The following is a 12,974-nucleotide window of genomic DNA, read 5'->3' as shown; positions in this document are numbered from 1 at the left end:
AAAAGGCAAGCCACTAGTCAAATGTAGAATGTTGGCAGGGGACATACATTAAAGAGAGGAACGTTCACAAGCAAGATGCAGGGCAATCCATGCATGGGAGGAGGCAAGGGATCTACCTTAAAAGCAGCTGATTCCCAAGCAGACCAGCACAGTTTTAAGAAAGAACATGCCAAAGAAGGAGCATTCACACAGGAGAAGCCTGTGTTTGGAGGCAGTTAGCGGATCCAGCAGACAAAAGCCTCCACGCATAGAAAGCCACTCCATGTCTAACACCAGAAACATCAAATGAAGAGAGATACTTGGAAAAGGTCCACCTCCGACACTGCAAAATACACGCCAGGGAAAGGTAGTAAAAGGAACACGTTAAAAAAGGGGGACACATGTAAATGTGGAGAATCAATAGTCAAAAACGTGAACCCAATGCCTTGCTACGTAGAAGTTGCAGCCAAATAGGGAGAACACACGCCAAAGAAGCACATTAAGAAACAGCAACAAAGGGCATCATGAAAAGGGATCACGCTGGAGGAGAAGGCGCAAACCCATAAAAAACTCACCAGTGTTTATGCTTTAGAAGTCCCATGCAAGAAAAGAGCTACCCACACGTAGGAGTATGGGAAACCATGGAAGTTATTTATCCCACATGCGTTGTGGCGCAGTAAAATTGTTTTTTAAATACTATTGCTTCCATCTTTTGAGTGTGTAAAGAAAGGCGCCTTTTGGAAAGGCAGTGCTCCATGATGGGTCTCAGGTAGTTGTAGGATGACATCAACTGCACAGTCAAAGACACAATTTTAAATGAAAATGCAGTCCAAGTAGGATGATGTCAGCGAGCTAGAAGGCAAATCGAAAAACCAAAGAATTTGGCAGTCGCTACCTCGCTAGCCAAAAAATCTTGGCAACTCTGGCTAGCGAAGTAGCGAGGTTGCCAAAAAAGCATAAAAAGACTAGCAAGATCCAAAATGTTGTGTGGGTTCCATGTTAGTGTCGTCAGCGATTCAGGTCATGACAACTGGCAATGAGCAAGAGGGGATGTGTCAAGTTTAGAGCAGTTGAACGAGATCGTGCCATGTGGCACATCCAGTGGTCCTCGCTTACTCGTCAAGCAGAAGATGCATGATAATTAGCATGGTGAAGTAGCAAGGAGATGACACATGGTGGATGATGTAGATCAGGTGTCCAATCAGAGTGCGCCATGTGGCATTGGTCAAACCTAGAGTTGACTCGAATTTGGAAGGGCAAGGAAAAATAAAATGATTTTAAAATTTTCATTTTAAAATTATTTTGCCAACAAACTGACGTGACATGCAGGGTCTTTCAAATTGAAATTTTTATTTCTTAAAGTTTAAACTTTAAACTTTTTGAAATTATTTTAAATACACACCTGAACAATCTTAACCAGAGGAGTGTTTTTCAAATCAAGATTTTGGGCATTTCTGGAAGGCAAAGTATGCCTTATCATATACCGTCAGAATTGTGAAAGTCTGAATTTTCCGATTCTGAGATTATTTTTTGCACAGGTATCAGTCAGTTTGAGCTACACGAGGTTTTCCATCAAGTACCTGAATCACAACTATATTCAGACCAGGAAGTTCAGTTTTGATTTTTTGTCAAGATAATGACTTGGATATGCATAAAAGATGGTAATAATGCAATTGGGGTTGAATTGGTTATATTAAAATCAGTAAAAACTCATAATTTCACCAGAATTGCATAAGGTTTCAGATATTTTAGATGCAAAAGGATTTCATCATTAGGCAGAGATATTTCAAAGTAGTTGCAATGTAATGATGAAATAGAAAATCAAATCAAATGGGATGAAAGAAGAAAGATGTTAGTCAGTTGCATAGGATTGAATTTCAAGTGGACACTTGTCATCTTCAAAACAGATCTGGGAATTCTTTCTCTTCTATATCATTCTTTCTTTCTATCATTTATTGGTTCCAATTTCTAGGAAGAAGAAGTTCATTGCTGTGATACCATTAGGGATTCCAGTTTTTGCACTGTGAGACCATTGGTTCCAGTATTTTGACATGTTTCCATGACTATGACACCATTTTTCTTCAGCAGAACTCTCATGTGAACAGCATTGTAGAGATAATATAGATAGTTCTGAGATATTAGGTTGTTTCATGTTTTAATTTTATGCATCTCAATGTATAGTTTCAAGGAAATGAATACATATGAGCAACAATTTCACTAGTTTTGTTCTGGTTCTTGTCTCCTGTCTCAGCAATCTATAAGTCTTATGTGGTTTTGGAACAAAGATTTGAGAGCCATTTGCATCCCTTTAAGGTTGTATGTTTGATGTATTTTGCTGTTGGACCAAAAGGCCAAGGAAATGCTTGATATGTTTAAACAAGGTTACTTGTTGTTTGAGAAGGATATTTTGTGAGAATGAGACCTAAATGAAGACTGATGTCTAAATCACAAGGTGGTTAGATAGATCTGATGTCTGGGTATTTGAGATACATCCTGATGTCACAGATGTATGTTTTGAATTCATGGAATTGCCCAATGGATTAGGCACTGATCAGTTATAGGATCACTGGTTATACTGTTGCATTTTTGAGGTTTTGTTGAATCAACATCTTTAATCAAATGAATTTCCCTTTCATGTTGAAGAGCTATAAACAGAATGCCCTCACTCAGCTTATGAGGTTCATAGATCTGCATGTAGCTATTGTAGGTCTATCTTATTTCATGAGTTCTTAGGAGAAATAAGGGTTTTATCTGCTTTGAATAGATTCAATGTATGCTTTGATAACTGGTACCATATAAAGAATCTACAAGTCCACCCACCTAGGTTTTGCAAAGCCTGAAGAAGAAGGGTCATGCCTTATAGTTGACCTTGTGTCTAAAATGATATGTTTAAAATGGGAGTTAGCTACCCCTAGATATGTCAGGTTCTCATGGGGATAATTGGAAACGGGTAACATTTTCAAACACCAACAAAATGGCAACTCTACTGGGGAATGTATTGAATCAGATTTAAGACAAACCTTGAGAATTTGAAAAGAAGAGATTGAATACAGTAGGAGAAGTGCATTAAAAAGTTTTAGCAGTAAGTTCTCTGATGTTCTTTCCAGTTTTATTACTCTAAATCATGCACCCCAGTTAAGTTCTATCCATTTACAACAGTATTTTTCAAGGTTGAATACAGATTGTGCTACTAAGAGTGTTCATCTTCAGTCATGTCAACCGGTTTTTGTTTTCAAAATACTGTTGTAATTCATAGTCTGAATTGGTGAAAGATGTTTTCTCTCTTTTAAATGTTTTTAAAAGTTTTGCAAAGTTTTCAAGTTGAATTTTTAGTTCAGATCTGTAGTGTTATGAATCATGTTTAAAATCTTTCTCACAATAGTGAGTGGTGACTCTATCTAAAGGATCTCTGAATCATTGTAGATCAGTGATGTATATTGTTTTCAAGAGTTTTCAGTGGAATCAAGTAGTCTGAAAGTTAGATGAATTTGCAAACAAGAAGAGAGTATATAAGTTTCTGACTAGTAAGTTTTGAAGTGTTGTTTGATTTGTTGTTATAAGAATTTGTAATGATAAAGATGAATCATAGTAGTGATGTCATTTAATTCTCCTCAAGGAGATGGCGACTCTGTAAGGTTTGATCAGTGGTATAAAGAATTCAGATTAGCGCCAGGCCAATCAACAGATCAGTGGTTTCATGCAGCAACACTTGAGGTATTTTATGCTTTCATATGATTTATTTTCAATGAAAGTGAGTTCCACATATATGTTCTCCATCAAGTGAAGTTTTAGCACTAAGAAGAGGAGAATGATTTGATAAGTTTTATGCACTTCATTAGAACGAGTTTCAATTGTTGTTTTAAAGTTGTGAAGTGTATTTGAAGCGTTCATTTGGTAGAGGTTTGTGAAGATCTACTGCAAGTTATGAATTCTGAAAGTATTTAATGATGAATGAGCCTTGAGTTGAAGAATGTCGAGTTTCATCTCATCTAGTATGCAGCCTATTAATGAAGTTCCTAGATCCATCTCTACCAAGGAGGTATATGCCATTGAATTTTAATGGTATTCATAGTTTTCCAAATATTATGCCTTATGATCTCAGAAAGTATTTACCTAAGTTTAGTGGAAACCATGAAATTTCAGCCAGTCATCATGTTCAGTTGTTTGGTGACTTGGTTGGTGATTTTGAAATTGCTCATGAAGACATTTAGATGAAATTGTTTGTTCAGACTTTAGAGGATGATGCTAGGGACTGGTTTTCATTCTTACCAGCATGTTTAGTTTCATCTTGTGATGAATTAATGACAACCTTCATGATGCAATTCAGGGAAAGAGTAAGCATCTCTGATTATTTTGATAAGTTTTTGAAAGTTAAAATCAGGAATGGTGAGTTAGTTCCTGAATTCAATATCAAATTTGCAAAGATTTTAAATGAAATTCCTGAAAGTTACAAGCTGGATGATCAAATGTGTTTAGTGGTTTATCTCGGTGCATTTGATAAAAAGATGAACTATCTGTTGAGAGATAAGGAACCTAGAACTTTGCATTAGGCATTCACGATAACAATAGAGATTGAGAATAAAATAAAATATGGCTTAACCCAGAGTCACTTCTCTAGAAATGTTTTTCGGCAAGATGGGGTGCAAAGAACAAATCAATGTCATTTAGAATGTTTAATTTCATATCAGCAAATAAGCACTCCTGCTGTTATAAATAGTTTTGTTGAAGATTCAGAAAAAAAAACATGTGAACATGAAATCTCTCTATTGCAAAGAAGAAATGATTCCATTATTGCTGAATTAAATGCACATGTTTATGGTATTACAACATTAGAACATAAAGATAGTTCACTTGATGAATTGTACATGCAAGAAATAAATTCAGTTGTTTCTCCTCGTATTGATAATATGCCTTTGGTTGAGAAAGTTGTAAACTTTGAAGTTGAAGGATATTCATCTCAGTATGAGGAGGAAGAAACCAAAAGTGATATATCAAGTGATAGAGGTGAAATTTCTGACCCGACATGCCATGGAGAGATGACACAATATAAAGAATGTAAATCATATGTATCTCAGTCACATTCAGAAGAACTAAGCTCATATGTTGATAATATTTCAGCGGTAGAGATGCATTCTCTTGACCAACAGGATAGGCAACAAATGAATTATCTCATTGAGAGATTGCATCATGTTGAGAACGTTATTAAATCTGAAGTTGAAAGACAATCATATCAATGTGAGTATGATAAAGTTGAAAGTCATCTTTCAAGTGATAATGAAGTTGTTGATCCAATATATTATCAAGAGGTGTCATATGAAGCTGATGATGAGAGTTATTACTCAAGTCAAGAAGAGGATAGTGCTAGTGTGTGTCCATCTTCATGTGAATCAAATGCTGATTGGGAAGAAGAGAACAATGACAGAAGTGAGTGTTCTCTTGCTAGTAAAGGTATGAGTACTATTTCTAAGTCTAAAAGTGAGTTGCCATTTCAGAATTGTGTAAATTAGTTTGAGATTGAAAGTTATGAAGAAAATGTGTCTACACAATATGAAGACAAAGAGGTTATCCATAGAGACATATTATCTAATTGTGTAGAAAGAGTGTCTTGAGGATGAGTGTAGTGATGATCAGTACGTGATTGATCTTGAGATTAATGCATCAACACCTATTGGTAAGATAAATGATGATTTTCTTGCAAGACATTGTAATCACCTATATGGAGACAATGAAAACAACTTTGATTTGTATTGTACATGCTTCGTTCATGGAGTGGATGTTGAGTCTTCATATGATTCTGATTTTTCTTCTTCATATGCTGAAAGTGTCCATGATAGTGATGTTAGAAGTGGTTTTAAAGTTTTCACTAATCCATTATATGGTGAGGATTTTGATGTTGATCAGCACATCACTTGTCCTAATGTCTACAAAGGCACTTTGCATGGAATTATCAATCCTCTTTTTGAAGAACACATGGGTAATTTAGATTTAGTTGAATTTGAGTTTGATGATGATACCTTGTCTTACTGTTGTAAGAGATCAGAATGTTCTTCTTCCGAGTTTGATAGTGAAAATAATGATTATGTTGCATCTAAGGAGGTAAATGACAAGGTGTTTGATGAAACGGTTATTGAAAATCTACCTATACCTTGTTATGATTTTTATGATGAACTCTCTGATGTAAAGACTAATCTGTTCGCTGATTGTGAAGAACCATTTGAAGGTTGTGGATTAGCTTCAGATTCTGACATTGATGATATATGTGAGTACAAGTCAAAATGTTCATTTGAATATCATCCAGTTATGCATAAGGAAACACAGTTTGAAGGTATGAGTGGTCCTTTTCCCCATGTTGAATATGATGCATTCATATTCAAAATTGATAGCATGCACGAGTCATTTGTTAGAGAAGGTTTTCAGTTTCACTTTGACATTTTTGAGCATGTTGATCAGAACTTTCATAATAAGCAAGTGGTTGAAGACGAACATAGTTTTTATTTGCATTGTGAAAGTCAAGGTTTGGATTCAATTTTGCTAAATGAGTTGATTCATAATGATAATCTGATTGGTGAGACTAATAGGAGTAGAATTTTTAGTTTACCTCAGGAAAGTTCAGATGAGAATCATGTTTATGACAGAGGTAAACAATTCTGCTGAAGTTCGGTGGCCCGGGGCCATCATGTGTACATAGTCTTGGTAGTTGTAGTAGTTTCCTTTCTTTCAATAAGTTGTTCGAGAAGAGTTTTGAAGTTTTTGAGAATGGTCTACTTCCTCCAGAGATCTGAGATCTTACCATGCCTGCAAGGGACATGCATCCCCAGACAGAGCCACTGTTGGTGCTAAAAATTGCATGGTCAATTTTGAGCACCATTGAAATTTTTAGTCCTATAAATGCTTTAAAACGACTTTGTACATGGTTGTCAGTTTGTGCCTCGCTGTTGAGTTAATGCATAAATGCTGTTTAATGTTTCTAACACCTTCCATTCAACCTGTCTACCTGTTCCATGAAGTTAAAACATCATTCCGAGTTGTTTGGCGAAGTCCTGTTTTAAGCAATTGCCAAATCTGCAATTTTCACCTTAGTGTCAAATAGTGATAGAAGGTTGTGTTTGCACCCGAATATCTCGCACCCAGAAAGGTTTTGTGACATTCTATTTTGAGAGTATCTAGTGTCCATACCCAAGAACCTACGTTTTAGATTTTGAGTTGTTTCAAGTTCGTATGACTAGGTTTTGAATCCCTCGAAGTTGGTAAGTTACTATTTTCACACAATTGCAAAATGTTTATAATTCTGGGAAGCCCTGTTTGACATATTGTAACTTTTAACCAATTGACCCAAATGTTGAAATTTCTCTTATGTTGCATTGTAGACATTAGAGACTTTTCATGTTTCAAGTTTCAGCCCTTGAGAAATCCGTTTGATCAGTCTTCAAACGCGATTCCAAATGGAATTTCTAACTTTTTACTAGTGTCAGCATTTGCAGATTGATTGAAACCCCTATTTATGATGTCATATCTCCTGATCCATGATAGGTGAGATCAAATGGTTTGTTTCCCTATGTTCTATACTGAAAATACTACAAGTGTGCCAGTTTTTAGAACTTGAAAAATCCGTCTTCACACCTTACCAGGTCATTTCCATTAGCAAAAATTATTATCTTGTCAATGTTTCCAGTCTACAATTCCAAGTAGCCCACTTTGACCACTTGCTAAACGTGTCCTGTTATTCTTCATGAGCCCAAATCACAGATCCATAATGTCCTCATGACAGAGAACCAGTGTCCCAGTTTTCATTTCCCCAAATGCTCATTTGCCTAGTTTTTTGAGCTGAATCCAAACCCGGTTTATCATTTTCTGACATGTTTTCTTGCAGATAATTCTGAGTAAGCAACTTTGAATATCAATATCTTTTGATCCCAAATTCTTCATGAGACGACATTCGACAGGGTAGGAATATGAGGAACAGAGATTCAGTACTGTTGATCTCGAAGCCTAGTTATCTGTCCAGGTCAGTTTTTAAAGCCAGCCGAGAAGCCCTATTAGCAAAAAGTCAAAAGTTGTAGATAAGTGATAAAATGAACTAAAATGATGTCTCAATGATGGATTTTGATTCAAATCGGTATCAGATGTTCAGTGTATCAATTTGACACTTTAGTCGTTTGAAAACAAAATTTTGTTTTAGCCGGACCCACTTTCTAGGCCCGACTAATTACTTCAAACTGATGAGATGTCAAGGAATGAAGGTGTTTCAAAAGGATATTATAACAATTATTTTCATGTTGATTTCTTGGCATGTACACATATCATTGCAAAGTGAAATGGGATATATGTGTAATGGCCATAGCAAAAAGGGGATTTCTAATTCATCATTACTACTATGTTTGCACGTAAGGGAGATGTAAATTACAAATTTTATTGGCTTGCCTCTATAGACAATTACAAGTGAGAGGAAACTTGCTATTATAGTTATAATTATCATTGCACTTAAAAAGAGATACAAAACAAAGGGAAGCCAAAGTTTTAATAGAGGAAGCCACTGCCATTGCATAGAGGAAAGAAATACCCTTACAAAGCTCTGTGTGGAGAAATTGAGAAAGTAAAAGAACTCGTAAACAAGATAAGAAAAGTAAACGCAAGCAAGAAATCTTAAAAAGGCAGGCCACTAGTCAAATGTAGAATGTTGGCAGGGGACATACATTAAAGAGAGGAAACATTCACGAGAAAGATGCAGGGCAATCCATGCATGGGAGGAGGCAAGGGATCTACCTTGAAAGTAGCTGATTCCCAAGCAGACCCACGTAGTTTTAAGATAGAACATGCCAAAGGAGGAGCATTCATGCAGAAGAAGCCCACGTTTGGAGGTAGTTAGCGGATCCAGCAGACAAAAGCCTCCACGCATAGAAAGCCATTCCATGTCTAACAGCAGAAACATTAAATGAAGAGAGATACTTGGAAAAGGTCCACCTCTGACACTGCAGAATAGATGCCAAGAAAAGGTAGTAAAAGGAACGCATTAAAAAAGGGGGACCCATGTAAATGTGGAGAATCAACAGTCAAAAAGGTAAACCCAACTCGTTGCTAGGTAGAAGTTGTAGCCAAACAGGGAGAACACATGCCAAAGAAGCACATTAAGAAACAGTAGCAAAGGGCATCATGAAAAGGGATCACGCTGGAGGAGAAGGCGTAGACCCATAAAAAACTCACCAGTGTTTATGCTCGAGCAGTCCCATACAAGAAAAGAGCTACCCATGCACAGGAGTATGGGAAACCATGGAAGTTATTTATCCCACATGCGTTGTGGCGCAGTAAAATTGTTTTTTAAAAACTATTGCTTGCATCTTTTGAGTGTGTAAAGAAAGGTGCCGTTTGGGAAGGCAATGCTCCGTGATGGGTCCCAGGTAGTTGTAGGATGACATCAGCTGCGTAGTCAAAGACACAATTTTAAACAAAAATGTAGTCCAAGCAGGATGATGTCAGCAGGCTAGAAGGCAAATAAGAAAACCCAAGAATTCGACGGTCGCTACCTCACTAGCCGAAAAATCTTGGCAACTTCGGCTAGCGAAGTAGTGAGGTTGCCGAAAAAACATAAAAAAATGGAAAGATCTTAAATGTTGCATGGGTTTGATGTTAGTGTCGTCAGCGAATCAGGTCATGACAAGTGGCAGCGAGCAAGAGGGGATGTGTCAAGTTTAGAGCAGTTGAACAAGATCGTGCCACGTGGCACATCCAGCACTCCTTGCTTACTCGTCAAGCGAAAGATGCATAACAATTAGCATGGCAAAGTAGCAAGGAGACAACATGTGGCGGATGATGCAGATCAGGTGTCCAATCAGAGTGCGCCATGTGGCATTGGTCAAAACTAGAGTTGACTCAAATTTTGAAGGGCTAGGAAAAATAAAATGATTTTAAAATTTTCATTTTAAAATTATTTTGGCAACAAACTGACATGACATGCAGGGTCTTTTAGATTGATATTTTTTTTCTAAAATTTAAACTTTAAACTTTTTGAAATTATTTTAAATACACACCTGAACAATCTTAACCAAAGGAGTGTTTTTCAAATCAAGATTTTGGGCATTTCTCGAAGGCAAAGTATGCCTTATCATATACCCTCGAAATTGTGAAAATCTAAATTTTCCAATTTCGAGATTAGTTTTTGCACAGGTATCAGTCAATTTAAGCTACACGAGGGTTTCCATTAGGTACCTGAATCGCAACTATATTCAGACCAAGAAGTTTAGTTTTGATTTTTTGTCAAGATAATGACCTAGATATGCATAAAAAATGGTAATAATGCAATTGGGGTTGAATTGGTTACATTAAAATCAGTAAAAACTCATAATTTTACCAAAATTGCATAAGGTTTCAGATATTTTAGATGCAAAAGGATTTCATCATTAGGCAGAGATATTTCAAAGCAGTTGCAATGTAATGATGAAACAGAAAATCAAATCAGATGGGATGAAAGAAGAAAGAGGTTACTCAGTTGCACAGGATTGAATTTCAAGTGGACACTTGTCGTCTTCAGAATAGATCCGAGAATTCTTTCTCTTCTATATCATTCTTTCTTTCTATCATTTATTGGTTCCAATTTTTGGGAAGAAGAAGTTCATTGTTGTGATACCATTAGGGATTCCAGTTTTTGCACTGTGAGACCATTGGATCCAGTATTTTGACATGTTTCGATGACTGTGACACCATTTTTCTTCAGCAAAACTCTCATGTGAATAGCATTGTAGAGATAATATAGATAGTTCTAAGATATTAGGTTGTTTCATGTTTTAATTTTATGCATCTGAATGTATAGTTTCAAGGAAATGAATGCATATGAGCAACAATTTCACTAGTTTTGTTCTGGTTCTTGTCTCCTGTCTCAGCAATGTGTAAGTCTTATGTGGTTTTGGAACAAAGATTTCAGACCCATTTGCATCCCTTTCAGGTTGTATGTTTGATGTATTTTGCTGTTGGACCAAAGGGCCAAGTAATGCTCGATATGTTTAAACAAGGTTACTGGTTGTTTGAGAAGGATATTTTGTGAGAATGAGACCTGAATGAACACTGATGTCTGAATCACAAGGTGGTTGGATAGATCTGTTGTCTGGGTATATGAGATACGTCTTGATGTCATAGATGTATGTTTTGAATTCATGGAATTGCCCAATGGATTAGGCACTGATCAGTTATAGGATCACTAGTTATACTGTTGCATTTTTGATGTTTTGTTGAATCAACATCTTTAATCAAATGAATTTCCCTTTCATGTTGAAGAGCTATAAACAGAATGCCCTCACTCAGCTTATGAGGTTCATAGATCTGCATCTAGCTATCGTAGGTCTATGTTATTTCATGATTTCTTAGGAGAAATAAGGGTTTTATCTGCTTTGAATAGATTCAGTGTATGCTTTGATAACTGGTACCATATAAAGAATCTACAGGTCCACCTGCCTAGGTTTTGTAGAGCCTGAAGAAGAAGAAGGGTCATGCCTTATAGTTGGCCCTGTGTCTGAAATAATATGTTTAAAATGGAAGTTAGCTGCCCCTAGATATGTCAGGTTCTCATGGGGATAATTGGAAACAGGTAACATTTTCAAACACCAACAATGTGAACCTTGTGTAGGAGGTTAAAGTGTGTTTATGTCATGATAACACTTCAAATTAAACATTGCATCCAAATTTGATAATTGTTAAAATTTTATTCACAAATTATTGCATTTGAATCGAATATAACAAACATGATCAAAATTAATGATATTCCATAAAGATGAACAATACACATGATCCACAATAAATTGAACAATACTAGATACTAAATTAATATGTATATCATTGTGCACATAAATGACAAATATATATATATCAAAATACATGTATCCATAGACAAATTACACAAATATATATATCAAATTTCATGTACCCATAGACAAATTACACAAATATATATCAAAATACATAGATTAATATATAAAATGTGTCTAACCATGCCATCAGAATGTGAATAATATCAATTTTTCTGTAAGCAATGTGGCATATGCCATCTCAAAATGTCTCATGATGCATCCTATGACAACTATACTATCCTAGGCTACTCATGGATGATCAAAATGCAATCTCTTCATTGCACTAGGTGGATCGGATGTCTCCTTCATAAACAATAAAGGAAAACCCAAAGTTAGACTACTAAATTTAATATGATTCTTTGTATCTAACATTGAATTACTCAAATTCATAATGATATTTTTTTTAATGAAGATTTATACTATTAAAATTTCATCATAAATACCTCTCTCCTCAACCTCCTGCGCTAGTCAGGAGTCCTCTTGTATGCCCTCGACAATGCTTGTATCTCGTTGATTATGGCTTATGTATGTTCAAATATGTTTTTCAGATGAATCTACAACTTAAACTATAACATTATAATTCATAACATGCTAAATTTATATCATATAATCAAGAATTCAAACTACAACTTACTAGTGTAGGCTCATCCTTAGGATATAGTGGCTACATCATCAAAGATACAAAACTCTCCCATCCAATCTAATGTGCACTAGGAGTTTCCTATGAGATACAAAATACTAGTTGTTAATATCATGGAAATTATTTTTGAATTTATTTATGAAAATAAGGAAAATAAAAAATAAATGATACTTATACATATAATGGGGCTCTCAGTGTGAATGGAAATGCCTGAGCAAATACAACGTGGAATCTGCATGGGCTCATCGCTAGTAGCCATGCCCTATACAATAAAGAATGTAATTAAATTTCATTACCACAAACATTTTGCAAGAATGCATCAATATTTAATCAAATAGAAAGCACCTAATTACCTTTCCTTTCTCAATGTGTCCTGGCTCATCCCCTGCACTTTGTCCCCCAGGGACAAGTGGTACCTATAAGATAAAAGAAAGATTAGAAACCATATATGCTACAATATCAAATAGAAAAAATAATGAGAACACAACATAGTGTATCGTATATGTCTCAAGGCCAAATGA

This window comes from Cupressus sempervirens, chromosome 1, assembly GCF_028749045.1.
Source record: "Cupressus sempervirens isolate cs-2001-9-10 chromosome 1, ASM2874904v1, whole genome shotgun sequence".
Lineage (NCBI taxonomy): Eukaryota > Viridiplantae > Streptophyta > Pinopsida > Cupressales > Cupressaceae > Cupressus > Cupressus sempervirens.
Note: the sequence above shows the minus strand (reverse complement) of the source record.